The 15,799-nt window shown below is 36.7% G+C and overlaps 1 long non-coding RNA gene across 3 annotated transcripts in view; it reads right to left on the bottom strand.

The window, feature by feature from the left end:
• LOC133276359 (uncharacterized) overlaps positions 1-15,510 on the bottom strand; it is a 51,697-nt gene extending 36,187 nt beyond the window's left edge. For all 3 annotated transcript variants that reach the window (XR_009745842.1, XR_009745843.1, XR_009745841.1), the window contains exons 1-2: positions 15,433-15,510; positions 12,592-12,654 (exon numbers count right to left, since the gene is read on the bottom strand). This is a non-coding gene — a long non-coding RNA (uncharacterized LOC133276359). The remainder of the gene's footprint in view (positions 1-12,591; positions 12,655-15,432) is intronic.
• Between the last annotated feature and the right edge of the window lie 289 nt (positions 15,511-15,799).

Genomic DNA, 15,799 nt, shown 5'->3' on the forward strand with positions numbered 1-15,799 from the left:
AAGAAAAAAAATTGGCTGAAATTAGTATAGGACAATATTGAATACATCTAAGGAAGATCAACAAGAAAGAATTGGCATCCTGAATTTAAGGAGTGCCTAAATTAAATATTTTATCCACTATATATATGTCAGTTATGTTAAGGATGGTAAAAGTAAATAAATGATTAATGAAATGATTTATCTTTCTTTCCATTAGCTATCACCTAGAGTTATGCAGCTTGATATTTTATATATTTTATTCACAACCTATTTTGAGGCTGCTTCCTGCCTTCGGAAATGTTGGTAAGTCAGATGAAGACAGTAGGTGTCTTGAGTCTTGGAACTGTGAAAAAAAACTGTGGAAAAGAAATAAATAACAAGCAGGGGTCATCGTCTGAGGGGATGGTGGAGAACAAAATATTAAAATATCTTAAACTGAATGCTAACAGGTGACAAATGACTGGGTATATGTGTGTGTGGTGGAGAATCAATGCCCAAAACTGAATCTTTGATCTTTCAATTTTTGGTGCTCTCAAGTAACGGTCACCTGGTAATTGTTAGCTGCAACTGGTAAAAACCGTGTGTAAATTTACAGTAGCATCTGGACTAAGGAGAAGTGTCGAGTGTTAGTTCTTCAGGTAGTAACAACACATCGGACAACCATGACTGCAAGACACATTGTGCTTCTGCATATAGAGCATTAAGACTTGGATAAATGGGGGCTGGTGGGCCTGGCAAGAAATGGGTGTACAAAGGGTTCTTGAAAAGAAGTGGTTGAAATCCTGGCCTGGCATTGGCCCATCTCCATCCCCACAGCTCTGCACGGCCATTCCACATGGGACGTGACCACGGTTCTCATGGTCAGACCTGTTCCATTCTCCCATGGAACAATGTGCCAGCCTGGCCCAGGCCCCTGCTCTGCCAGCTCTGGGGTCAACCTCAGCTCCTCACTCACCTCCCCTTAAGGACCAGCCTGTCTCCTGCTGCTCCCTGACAGAGGAAGCAGAAAGAAGGCAGCACAGCAGGAGCTGACACAGTTCCTGCGCAGTCTCCCCTGGGTAGTCAAGTCCCTGCTGCTCTGTCTTGCTCCTTCAGGAAATCATGTCAGAACTGAGATTTTATCCCATGCCTCTCAGTGTGTCTCACAGGTAAGACCATAAATGCTTGCCCACAGAGAACCTGGATACAGGACTTTGATTGGGACCAAAGGAGACCACAGCCCTTGTCCTGCTTGCAAGGGCAGGCAATTTGCACTTGACAAGCCCCAGCTTGCTCAATCCCAGCCCAGGACCACATCTGTGACATCCCACATTTCCTTCTAGTTCAGGACTGGTGGCCAGGATGTGGTGTACCTCTAATAGTAATAAATGAGTAAATAACTGAAAACAACAAATATAAATCATGTCCTGCTTATTGCCTCCTTTATTTTTCCCAGGGACTTGAAAATTAGGAGCTGTCACAGCCTTAAATGTAAAGTAGGTTGATGCTCCAAATATTTAGAAAGGGATAATCTGCTGACAGGTTTCATTAAACTTCTTCCTTTCCTCAAGCCTTAAGAACACATCTGAGTTTTAGTCTTGCAAGATGCACACTGAACAATTTGTGTTCCCAATTTTGCATGCTGCTGAAAGGCCAGACTTCACTGTATGGTGAGCTCATCCATTTGGAAGCAAAGGGCCAGCTCCTTGGCTCTAATGTGCTCATGTGACTGCCTCCAGAGGTTGTCTGGGTGTGACCGAGGACTACACTTGGCCCTAGAAATTAATCAAAGAACTTTCTCCTCTGAACTGACACTAATAATTGCCTTTCTTTGCTCATAATAAATATATTCACGCTACAGCCCAGCATGCATTAAGACACTTTACAGTGCACTGAAAAACCCTCTCTGCGAAGCAAAGAGTCTTAGACCATAAAGTTTAAGTGCATTAAAATACATTTAAACGTTTAAAAGTCAGGTAAAGTTTTTGATGCTTTGAAATGTTCACTAGAACCATTAAATCTTTAATACAGGACCATAACACATTTGGCTACTTGCACCTAAAGTTTTTCCTCAGGAAAAAGAAGTCCATTAAAAGTAAATCTAGTCATGCAAAATACTATTCTAAAACATACTTCATGATAGTAAGTATGATGGGATTAATTGTCAAAGATCACTAGAAATCTTCAAAGCCTGAAGCAGTTAGAAATCTCGTTCTATTATAATCTCCAAATCTCTTAAACACCCAACCTTGTGTGGTCCTCCAGATGATCTTTTGATAGTTCAAGGAACATTTAAGAAATAAAAATCCATAATGATTTAAAGATGTGGCCTGTCTTTTTTGTCCAGATTTCAGCCATGCATCCTGTAACCAATATAGATCTTATGTGCACCATAAGAACGCATGTTTGCATATATATAAAGCATTTTTTTGTCAGCACAAGTAGCTAGATTTTCTTCATATTGTCACTGCAGTGAAGAAATAAATTGTAATATGCATAGAAGTGTCAGTGCATGCAGTCTGTGGTTAAAAATAAATAAAATAAAAAAGACAAAAATTCTATACCTATAATTTAGAAAATGCAAAGCCACTCTTTACCTTCTAAATTTCATAAGCTAACTGAGCAATTAATTGCAATGCTGAAAAGCAAAAGTTTCATTCAACAGGAAAATGGATATTGCCTTGATTCAAATATCTCAGTACCACTATATTCATTTTTTTCCCCTTTTATTTATGATATTGAATTCCTTCTTTTTGTGTGTATAAATTGCACTTGGCAAAATTATTCAGTTGAAACAATTTCATTATTGAATTGAAACATTCATAATAAAGCCAGTATTTCTCCTTTAAAACACAGATTAAAAAAAATAAAAAATTCTTAATGCATTTTCAAAATTGTTTCCATCATTTGAAATACATTTTTTCATTCTAAAATTCCTTGCAATCACAGTTTTAGACTAATTGCAAATCACAATTAATGTAAAAAATAAATTTTACTGTTCTAATCACCATACTTTTATTGTTTTAGAAATGCTAGAAAACTGAAAACAGGTTAGTAACTTACATGGTTAAAATGGGTTTTCTTTATGACACACAAATAAAATGTAAGCTAAACTTGAATTTAGAGCATTACCACACTGAAAACTTCCTTTTATGATGTTTTTCAAGTTACCAAACCAGTAGCAGTTAATTTTCATGAAACAAACAATTTGAAACTAAATTTGAGGTATTACGTAGTCTGACTTAAACTGAACTGCCTACACCAAGTTAACATTTGAACATAGTTCTTTCTTTCTATGACTTTTGTATAGAAAGCAGCACTTACAGGGGCTAGGTTATTTACTTAACTTTAGCTATTGTCAACTTCTAACTATTGTCAGGCAATTGAATGTCACCTATAAGTGCTATGGGACACCACTCCCAGATGTCCACCTTTGGACTGGATTTCTTGTGCTATTTGTGAAACAAGTTTCCAAAAAACACAAAAAAGTTTAGGGCTGTGGATCAAGGTCCATGGTGCAAAGTGGACTCCCATTAGGTGCAGACTTGCCTAGACAAAGCAAGGATATATTTATGTACATTTCACACTCAGAGGAGAACACCTTCCAAATTTCAAAGCTTTTATTAAAAATGACAGGAAGCAGCCTCTCCCACTTCTCTGCCCTCATATTCCCCTATATCCAGATATCCTCATGTTCTTCTTACTCTTTGCGACATTTGAATTTAAGTCCATGCTTATGGATATTATTAATCTCAGTCAAAACGCTGGATTCAACATTTCTTCTATCTATCCTCCTGCCTGCCAGCCCAGAACTTCCTGTACAATTCAGTGTCCCACCCTGAGCTTCAGGCCATCTCTAGTTTTAAAAAGAAACAGGTGATGTTTTCATAGCTGAGCTATGTTAGAATTAAAAATAACCATGCCACATTAAATGATGTCTTCTGATTTCTGATGTAATTTAATACATAGGAAAAATGTTTTGGATTAATATTTGTATGACTAGCTCCAGAACTGCTGACTGTGATAAGCTGTGTATCAGGTCAGAGGCTTTCATTTCTGTCTCTCTCTTATCTTTGGTCTCTACTCTCAATCTGTTTCTAATGACTTGTTCTTTTTGTTGTTAAGTTTTAAATCACTACAAGTGCTTAAAAGGACATTTATTTGTAGTACTGTATTTAATAAAATTCAAAATAGTTTTCAGGGATTCATGAGAATATGAGTTTAAAAATAGAAAGATAAAAATAAAAATCTGAAGGCTCATAAATCACATTTGCCACATAAAGAACAGACAGGAAGTTGTTCTGCTTGAAACTCCCCACCAAGGGATATTAACACAATGTCTAATACACTCTCCTCTGATTTTTCAATACTTCTAACAACACAATAAGAGTGAAAAAAGACTGCAAGAAAGTCATTCAGGTGCTGAAGCATGTCCAAAGAAGAGCAACAAAGCTAGTGAAGGGTCTAGAGCACGGGTCTTATGAAGAACAGCTGAGGGAACTGGGGTTGTTCAGCCTGGAGGAAAGGAGGCTGAAGGAAGACTTTATCCCTCTTTACAGATACCTAAACAGAGGTTGCAGTGAGGTGGGTTTTGGTCGCTTCTCCCAAGTAACAAGTGATAGGACAAGAGGAAAAACGTCAAGTTGCACCAAGAGAGGTTTAGATTGAATATTAGGAAAAAATTCTTCACTGAAAGTGTTGTCGGTCACTGGAAGAGACTGCCCAGGGTAGCGGTTGATTCAACATCCCTAGAGGTATTTAAAAGATGTGTGGTGTTTAGGGCTAAGTGGTGGACTTGACAGTGTTAGATTAACACTTGAGCTCAACCTTAGAGGTCTTTTCCAACCAAAATGATTCTATGATTCTCTGAAACTGCTGTGATGCCTTTTTACTCACCCCCCCCTTTTTTTTTGTTGTGTTTTTTTTTTGTTTTTTCTTTCTCTTTTTTTTTGTTTTGTTGTTGGTAGTGGTGGGTTGTTTTTTTTCTTTTTTCCTTCCCACCAAGGAATTTGTAATAGTTTCATGTAACTCAGAAGTCTAGCAGGTTGTGCTCATATAAGAGGATGCCCAGTCTAAAGTGTTTTCAGTATTTGCAGATGTTTATTCCTTGGCAAATTCTGCATGGAGGAAACTCTCCTGTTGTCTCTTTTCTCTCCAGCTATAAGCAGCTGATTTAAATCTGTGCCTTAAATGGCTGTTTCAGCTAGAAACCATGTTAAAGCCTTAATTTCCACTGTTTTTTTTTTGCTATTGAATTTGCACAGAAAAAAATTAATCTGAAAGGAGATAATATGGAAGAGTAAAATGAAATATCCTTTGCTATACTGTTTTTCAAGAAAGTGAACATAACTATTTCTCCAGTTTTTCTATCAATAACAGGCATAGATTTATTTTTTCAATATCTCACTGAAATAAAGGAATAATTTTATCTTTAATATGAAATTGAGGTGCACAGGAAATGCACACTTAACTGTTCTAAAATGAAATATTTAATTTTAGGATTTTTTTTAGTAAGAAGTGTTTTTAAAGAGCATTTGACAGTCTATCTATTCAACATACTAATTTTAATTAAAAAACTCCAAATATTCAGTTAAAGTGGCAAGTGAAAATGTCTTAAATAATATGGAAGCAACAGAAAATCAAGTATTTGAGATTGAAACTAATAGTTACTTTATCCTACCCCCCAAAAAAAAAGTAAAAGAACAGGCAAACCTATTTTGTGATTTGATTACATAAAATATAGCAGGAAGGAGCAGTACATGGTGCAAGAGTTACCACTGACCAAAAACCTCATAGAAAGCATCTTCTTACATGGCTTCAGACACCTATATTCTGCAATGCAAATTTAGGTTTTTAATAATTCATTAGCATGAGATTTACAGAATAAAAAAGAATTCAGGATTTGTGCCAAATTCTGGATGTCAAGACAGTTGTTTTAACATATTAAAATATCATGTTCAGTAGTCATTAAAACAATGTATAGTGTCCTAGAATGATGTAAAATTCTCTGAAAGCTTTATGGGCAAAATAGTTTAAAGGGATATAGTCATAATTAATTGCCCTTGAAACTATATATTAATACCAGAAAAAAACTGACAAAATGCTGTAAGAACATAGTTATCTGTCCTGGGTTCAGCAGTAGCAATCATTTTTTCTCCTTCTTAGTAGTTGGTGCAGTGCTGTGTTTTTGACTTTCAGCCTGGGAACAACGCTGATAACACCGATGTTTTTAGTTGCTGCTCAGTAATGTTTACTCTGACCAAGGGCTTTCTGCATCTCATTCTCTGCCAGGGAGGAGGGGAAGCTGGGAGGAAGCAGAGACAGGACACCTGACCCAAACTGACCAAAGAGGTATTCCATACCACAGCACGTCATGCCCAGTATAAAAACTGGGGGCAATTACCTGGAAGGGCTAGATCACTACTCAGTCAGGCTGGGTATTGGTCAACAGGTGGTGAGTGGTTGTATTCTCTTCCCTTGCTATTATCCTTACCATTATTATTATTGGTGGCAGCAGCAGTGATTTGTGTTATACCTTAGTTACTGGACTGTTCTCATCTCAACCCGTGAGAGTTACATTCTTTCGATTCTCCTCATCATCCCCCTGGGAGTAGGGGGGAGGAAAGTAGGGGAAGTGAAAGAGCGGCTGCGTGGTTCTGAGTTACTGACTGGACTTAAACCATGACACTATCTGTAAAATGCCCCTGATATATATAGCTTAGTTTTAATTAAAAACTGTCAGCTTCCCATCAAAATTATTTAACTCTCTGGACATCATGTGTCTGAGACTCTCCAGTCTTCCAGTGTTGCTCAAGTTCACTGCTAAAGGCCCTCCAACTCTACAGAGTTGGAGGTTTTACAAGAACCTTCTAGTATGAGAGAGGAGCTCAGAAAACTTTTGCTGGATATTCGTATTTTTTGGAAGAAAAAGCACTGCCTCTTAGCTAACATGAAGGTAAATATTTTATGGGGGGAAAAGTGAGTCAAAATCCCCAGAATTCTGTTTTTTTTACACTTCCAACTTTCACTGGTTTAAGTTGCTTCTTCATATTGGTTTTAATTCTCAAGCTTTCCTAGTTATTTCTCCTAAAGCTATGCTGTACCCATCCAATATTATTTCACCATGGAACAATTCAAAACAATAAAGCATTCAAATCATTGCAATGAAATACTTACAAGCCATTAGACATTAGCTGTCAGTATTTCACAAATCAGAATTCTCCTGATAACAGACTTTCCAGAAGAACAGAATTCAATTTTTATTATGGACTTGCAGAATAACTAAGGATGAAAGGGGCACTAGCAGAAGAGTACTGTGTGTATCATGGTGGATTAGTATGGAAGACAGCTAGCCCATAAACTGAGGGGAAGGTGAGAAAAATGGCCCTGGTGCAAATGAAAGGGAAGGCAGAATATAGGCTGAAGAAGACTTGGTGAAGCCTGAAGGAGTCCTCTGTGAGGAGAATTAACTATTCTCAGAAGACAGGGAGAAGCAGTCAAGAGGAGTCAGGCAAGAATGGATACCAAACTTGGAGAAAGACATTTTAAATCTGTTACATTATACAAGCTTTCTTTTACTGCTCTTCAGGTATCAGTGTCCTAATAGATTTTCCTTCCACTTGCGTTCCTGTAAGCACTTGGAGGTCTCACAAACTACTTTTTACAGTGAAGGAAAAATTATAGATGTGAAGTCTGGGTTTATTTCAAATATAAACCTTTTTTATTTGCATTCACACCTGCTATGGAAAAATAGATTAAAATCAGCATGTGAGGCACACTCTTCTTTAAGTTACATTCTTTTCCAGACACTCAATACCAACTTTGCAGAGAGTAACTCTGCCTTGAGGACTGGATTTAAACAAAACTCAAACTGAAACATGTTCTACTGCTTACACATCTCCCTGTATTTGTTACTTTGCTTAACTTAAAAGATAGAACCTTTACATATCTTTCCAAGGCTGAATATTTTTGAACAGAATAAAACAAACAATCAAACAAACACCAAGAAAACAAACACCCCCAACAACAAAATTCTAACTCAACATAGAGCACATCTACTAGCTCCTTCTACTTCTTTCCTGTATACTAAATGCATCTATTTTTGCCTTAACTTCACAGATAGTGACTGTATTTGCCATGTTAATTTTCTCTTCTGCCTGATAATAATTCAGGGGATAAAGCAATTGAATACAGCAAGAGAGCAAGTTATACATTATGGATTAAATTGCACAAACTACTCGCTGTAGTAAGGGACACTTCAGAAGAAATAAATAAAGGTCTTGATAATGCAAGAAATTGTGGTACTGTTCAGTGTTCAAAGAGCAGTACTACAGCCTTGTATCAAGTACAGCTGATTCTCTCCTTTGAACTTGCATGTTTTTCTGTGCTGCCATCTGCTCTGAGGGAGGACAGCAGACAGATTTCCCCCTTTTTAGCTTGTAAGTAATATGGCACATTGGTGGTTCTTTCTTTTTTTTTTTTTTCATTTTATTGAAGGTAATGACATCTCCAACAAATTAAATGCATAAGAAAATAGAGAACAGTCCTTAGAGGATACTTATAAGCAGCATTTTAGTTTACATTCTCAGTTCAGCATTCACTTTGAGGATTTAATTTATTTTTTTTTCTCCTAATTGTCACAGTATCATAATCCCTTTCATGGATCTCCATATATTAGAGAATGATAAATATATCACGGTTATCTCAAGGATAAGAATGATTTTCAATAAGTGTTGAACAGTTGGACAGCTCTGCTGGAAGCAAACTTGGTCTAAATATATCCCAGATGTATTCAATCTGACACCAACTGTACAGAACCTTAGAAAACACTTCTTGTGAAGGTCTGCAGGGTTCAACAGTGCTACTACCTCTTGGGAGTTTGCTGTATTACTGTAACTTTGTTTGACATGGGCTCTACACAGAGCTCATAAATCAGTGCAGAAGAGCGTGGTGAAAGGAGATCTGGGATTATTCCACTGACAGAGATAACCCTATTCCTGTTATTTCACCACCACTGTCTTTTTTTTTTTTTCTTTATAAGAACTGGATCTACAAGAAGCATGTGTAAGTATCTGGCTGGTGTAGGAGAGAGCACACGCAAGAATGGTTTTGAGGGGTTTTCAAGGAAAAATACCTTAAATAGGTTGTATTACATGTCGATTCATGAATCTTACAAACTACAGGTTAATTAGCATTCTTTCTACTGAAACTAAGGAATGTAATTTTAAGAACAGGCTACTAATAGACATTCTATCATAAGGTAAATTATCAGGAAAAAAAAACAACTTAATATCTCAGTGTTCCAAGTACTGTTGAGCTTGAGGCTACATGTTTAGTCGTCTTTCAAGTGTACATTTTATGGCATTGCAGTTAAGCTTTGTACCTACAAGGGTGAACTACAGTCTGCTCTTGAGTAACACAGTGTGAGGACTAAGAAGGTCACCATTATTTTCTCAAGTGCCACCTCACTCCTCCTCAACTTCACTTACACTACCAATATCATACTGGCCTAAAATACTATAATTTGTCAGACAATATCTCTCTTTTATAATCTGATTAAGCAAAGTCAGAAAGTTGATGTTGCTATAGTGGCTTTAGTTCCTGACAGAATCCCACTTCCTTTAGTTAATAGCACTGTATCTTTAAAATTTATGGGCAGATGGTTGAATTTCAACTTCTCCCCTACACTTAAACAGGCTATTTCCAAGCTGACAGAATTTCAGGAGGTTCATTTATGGAATTATGAAGTTCATTCTCCACAGAGATTTTAATACTTACTATAAACTGGATGTCATGACACTCAGTACAAACATGACATGGTTCTTCAAATAACTGAATTAAAAAAAAAAAGAAATCAAGACTGAGAGAAGAGGCTATTTGCTTCATCTTTCTTTGTGTTGAGTAAGAGCTAGTGCTTGTTTCTGTTAAATGCAGCCAACGGAGAATGAGAAACTTCTGTGGTTTACGTGACTTAGGGAACAATAATGTGCAGACGAAGGACTGGCACATCTTCAGGCACATCTAGGTACATGTTTAAATACATCATTATGGAGATTTTTAAAAAATTGTTTTGTTTTGTGTCTCAATTTGCATCTCAATCAACCTTTGATTGTTTATTTATTTTTTTTTTTTGTCTAACCCTGCAGGTGGTTTTTAGTTTAATTGATGGTGCTCATTCCAGTGCCTTTGGAGTTAATGTTTCTCCATGTAAAAAGATACCATCTCAGACACGCTGACTTTCATTTAAACTCACCATGGACATCAAACAGTATTTATTTTTCAAAGTGGTTTGTTTGAAAAATATGCTAACTTGGTAAATCTAGAAAGGGGGTGCTTCACATCTTTTTGCTTCTTGAACTGTAACATAATCTCTATAAGTATCATGCAGTCTGCAATATTGCAAATGGAACAAATCAGAACAGGCATTGCCAGACTGGTTAACGTCATTAAATAATAAAAAGAAAAAGAACAGTGTGTGTGAATTATAATTAGCCATATATGTTTACAATAAAAATCCTAAATAAGATGCTATTGGCTTTACCAGTTCTTTGTAGTATGCAAAACTGCCCACATAACAATGCTGTGCAGATTTGAGATAGTTGTGCATGTCTGGTCCTAAATGTGATTATTTAAATATGTTTTAAAACATATGTTTGGTCTCCTAGAAGATGACAAGCAACAAGGAGGTTCTCCTTCCCCTCTGGCCAGCACTGGTGAGACCCTGGAGAACTGCGTCCCAGTTTGGGATTCCCCTATACTAGAAAGAGTATGGATATAATGGAAAGAGTCCAGCAAAAGCCACAATCTTTTGTACTGTACTGGAGTACCTGTCCTATGAGGAAAGCCTGAGACATCTGGGACTGCTTAGCCTAGAGAATAGAAGACTCAGGGGAAAGAAGTGTGCAAAGAAGCTGGAACCAGGCTCTTTTCAGTGCCCAATGGCACAGGTGCTCAGTGACAGGTCCAGAGTCAGTGGGCACAAACTGAAACAGAGGAGATGCCGTCTAAACATCAGGAAACAGATTTCCTCCATGGACATGACTGAGCACTGGCACAGCTTGGCCAGGGAGGTTGTGCAGCCTTCATGCTTGGAGATGTTCAGAAGCTGCTTGGACATGGGCCTGGGCAACCTGATCTAGGCGGCCCTGCTGGAATAGGGGGGCTGAACCAGATGTTCCCCAGTCGTTTCTTTCAACCTCAAAGTTTCTGTGGTTTTGTGATTCTGTATGACCCCCATTAGATCAATATTTTATCATTATTTCGAAATCAATATTGCAAAGATAAATGTAGTATGTGTTTGCATTATTGATCATCATGTTTATATTTAGTTCATATTCACATTCATATTTATGTTTACTGCCCATATGTACCTCTGCCACTTTAGCTATTTTGCATTATCCATTTCATCCTTCTTTTTGAACTTAAGCATATAGCAAGGTTTGTAAGGACAGCTTGTCTTTTTTGTTGAACCAGCAGACAAAAAGATGACCTTTCTAACATCAGCAGATGACCTTCGGATTATACTGATGCCCACTCAAATCTTCACAAGATACAGAGGTAAAGGAAAAAACTCTTGAAATCAGTAATCATTTACATATTATTCCTTGAAAGAATATTTCCTTGAACAATTCAATTTTCTAGCCATTAAAATTGTCTTTCCAATGTATCTGTCCGTGGAATGGAGAAAGGGAAACCACCAACCTAATAGATTCCTACCAGCAACTCTATCCTATTCAAAAAAAGGAGAAATGCCAGATTCCCCGACTTGCCTGTTTAGGGACATCATCCAGGAGAATTACAGCAGGATGGCTATATTGCTGCTGAACTAGTATAACTCCCCCATGAACTCTCTGTGTCAACATAAACATTGCCTTAATACAGTAATTTCTCTCCTCCAGAGTAATTATTTCTTTGGATGTAGTGTAATCATTAAAAAAAAAAAAAGAATAAATCACTCTATCATTGTTTGGAAAGGGTGTCCACATGGGGCGTTATCACTTGATGGTTCTAGGAAGGCAATTATACCATTGTGGCTATACAACAGAGATATCACTTAATTACAGTAAAATGCCTGATCTGTCATGTATACTTCTTTCTTCTGGGTCCCATCCATTTATTGGCTACAACAAATACGTTTCTGATGGAATGGTTAAAAAGGATACTAATCCTACACATGTTTAAGAGAAATAGAAATCAGAGTGAGTCCTTGACAGAAAAGTAAGGGTTAGTCATAGTAGAAGGAAATTCAGCTCTAGATCAAGACACCTAAAATTAGTATCATATGTTAAATTAAACATCTAAGCTCCCATTAGGAGAAGCTAATGTCTAATAAGTGCAGTCAGGAAACAACTCGTATGTACTAGTGGCACGATTCAGTATCCAAAACAAACACTTTTAGTATTGCATGAGGTGTTATAGCATAGATAAGGTATCTCTATGGCTTTGGAAGGAATACAGCCTAGCCTACAGAAGACACCTACCTTACTTGCAAGAGGATAGTGTGATTTCTGGGGGATCCAAAAAGCAGTCACACACCACTGCAGACATCAGTTGTCTGTAATGGAAAACTGTTGAATCAGAGCGTTCAGGTGCTGCTGACAAGTGCAGTGCAGAACTCCTAGGAGAATCAATTACCTTCTAGAGTATCAACAATGCAGAATTACCTTGTGCAGCTTGAATGACATCAGATGTTCATGTCTAGAAAAGGAAATCCAGCATGAAATTAATATGAAAGCAAGAACACACGTATACCTAAATTTTGGGTTGACTTACTTCAAATTAAATTCCTGGAACATCTACTTTGGTGTCACCTTAACAGATCTCTAAGCACCATTGTATTAATCAGGTTTTCAGTTCAATTTCTTAAATGTAGACCTCCAGTAATATTTGAGATGCCCAGGAGTATCCTGTTGGACCTCGAGCCATTGATCCAGAAGGACATGAATATTCTGTAGCTCCTGTGTAATATCTGCCAACTCCTTGCATACATATTTTGATTATCTTGGGCACTGCAAATGGTTCTAGAGGTTTATATTTACGAAACTGAATCAAACCATAGGTTCTTCACTGTAACAGTCATTTAGAAGACTTAGTAAAAACTAGACACCTAAGGGTCTTAGTCTGGTACTAAATCCAAGGTTTAGTGTCAAACAGAGGAAGCTGTATTTTACTTTGTGACTTAGACACTAGGGATGTTTGTAACAGAAGTTACAGAAACACTTTTATTCAAACAACTACAAAGCTTCTGGAAGCACAGGGAATATTTCAGTTGCTTTTCTGTATCTGATAGCCTGTGAACAGTAAGACAGATCTAGCATGTCTAAGATATTCATACTCATCTATTCACAAAAGGCTACTGTGGATAACATCAATAGGCTTCTGTCATTCTTGAAAGCATGGAAATACAAAGCACAAATAATCACTTAGCTGTATGCCGATGCACGTGGTGCTTTTGTTACCAAAGAAAGACAGATTTTGTAATGGAAATATTTTTTTTATGGAAGCTGATATCTCTTGGTCTGTACGTATGATAATCTTCCTGTAAATTTTAGTGAATCTTAACAGCCAACATTTTTCACACCAGCATGTTAGCTCTTTGTTCCTAACATATCCCAGTGAAATGCTCATGGAAGCTCTCAGCTGTGGTAGAAAGCTGTCACATAAGCAAAAAATAAGCCTACAGATTATTCTGTGAACTAAAATATCATTTGAACTACTTTCTTTTAAATTGTATTTCCCTTTGAGAAGTTAGATATCATCTAGAGTATCTTTTCTTCAGGTATCTCAGTTTGCTGACTGAAAAAGATTGTTATTACCCATGTCATGTCATGTTTTCCTATTTGTGAAATTGAAAGTACAACAAAAACCTCAGAATTCAGAAGTCTAGAAAACCAGTTATAACTATTGTTCAAACAATAATTTGGTGATTCTCAGTCTTTCCTCCCTGTTTACTAAACTAGCTGGTGCAAAAACTGAACAATTTGCAGCTGATTCTGTGTTATCTGAACAGTCTTTCTGTCATAAAACTCATTATATCTGTTTGCACTACAATACCATTTGCAACTGGCATTTCAAATAGAACAACAAAGAAATTTAGACTTGTGGGGTTTTTGCTCTAACATAAGAGCAAGAAAACATTGTGCAAAGAGTTGCAGAGTGACATTTGAAAGAAGAATGAATATACAAGATATTTCCTTACTTCTCTGACATCTTTATACTCCACATTTTTTGCAAAAGCCTGCTTACTAGAGATTTACCCCCATATATTAGTGTTTAAACAATCTCCTGAAATATAATATCCTAAGTTATAGTTATGAATGAATAGACCAGTACAAAGCCTTTATTAAACTTTAGGAAGAATTTGTATCTCTCTGTCATCAGCACCTTAGCAAAATGTAAGCGGAGAAAGTTAACATGTAAGGATTGCTGAGACTTCTACTCAGTTCTGCGCATTTTTCCCCAGAAGACTTATAAATATCTACTTCTATTCATCCAAAAGAGATACTTCCTTCATTAAAGATACATCTAGAGAACAAGTATTTGAAACAGTTAAAGTAGCAATGCTGCCATTTGTGAGCTGTATGATGACAGAATTATGGAAAGTTAGCATGGTGGTTGAGGGAACACAGCAGTCCACTGTCCATATTTCAATATCCACTTAAGGTTTTCATTGCTTTGTTTCTTTCCGCACATTGTGTTGTTTTTTTTTTTTTAAACAAAAAAGCAAACCAAACATGGTGCTTCATCCTCAAAGAGCGTGTGTTCCTACACCATGTCCAATGGAATAAATTCACAACTTTTTTTTTTTTGCTAAGACTCGCATGACTAATCTATCATGCACATACCAATGGAAGTGTAAATTCAAATGCTCTAATAGCTTCAGGAAACCCACAAAACTTTGGGATTTTATTTGAACACTCACTTCTCACTGCTAACAAGAAAAAAGACACAAAATTTGATTTATTAAAATAAATGTTTCCCAGATTCACGGATAACAAGACCATGAAGCTAACTCTTAACCACGCCAACTTCTTTCTTTGTACTGTTCTTCTCACACTTATTTCAAGTGTTAGAAAAATACAGATTTTATGGATAACACCATATAATTTTGTATATCTTTTCTGAAATCTTGGAGGGAGAAATTAATAAGAACAACATAAATTCTCAAATAATTCTTCAAAACTCTCTTAGAATGTTCAGGAAAGTTAAATAAAAGAGAATGTGCACAATGTGAAGTCCCCCTTATCTTGTAATTGAAACTTATAGCAAATATTTCAAATTGTGCAGACCTTAGCAGGCGAGGTTTCTGCTAAGTAATAATTAACATTTATCTTAGAAGGAATTTCATGACTTTCCTTCAAATTGGACACCCAAACTTTGGGAGAAGGAGGTAAGTACAGAGTGGAGATACTTTAATGAAGTTTAACAAAGAAATTACTGCCTGTGAGATATCAGACCTTTTCTCTCTTTACTTACATTGGCATAGGAACTGGTTCCAAGTAAACTGAACATAGAGAAAGATTTCCATTTGTTTTCATGGACTTCCAATTTGGCCTGCCATAATCAGTAAGGTAACTTAATAAGTGCAGACACTCTACTGTAAAACCAATAGCAGTCAGACAAAAACTGAGCTCACTGTTCCTTAGCATGCTATTTTTAAGATCAATGTACAACTGGAGATAATTTTCATAGCCCAATTGAGCACAAAGATGCTTTTATTCTTTCCTTCATGGTAACTTTTTTTTCTTTTTTTTTTTCTTTCTCCTTTTGCTGTTGCTGTTTTGCTGTTTTTATTTTGGGAGAGTATTTTCCCTCTTGGCAAAGTGATAGTATCTTTGAACTT

The sequence above is a fragment of the Pezoporus flaviventris genome, unplaced genomic scaffold, assembly GCF_033815535.1.
Source record: "Pezoporus flaviventris isolate CSIRO_AGI_PZ_B2104156 unplaced genomic scaffold, CSIRO_AGI_Pfla_v1 ptg000045l, whole genome shotgun sequence".
NCBI lineage: Eukaryota > Metazoa > Chordata > Aves > Psittaciformes > Psittacidae > Pezoporus > Pezoporus flaviventris.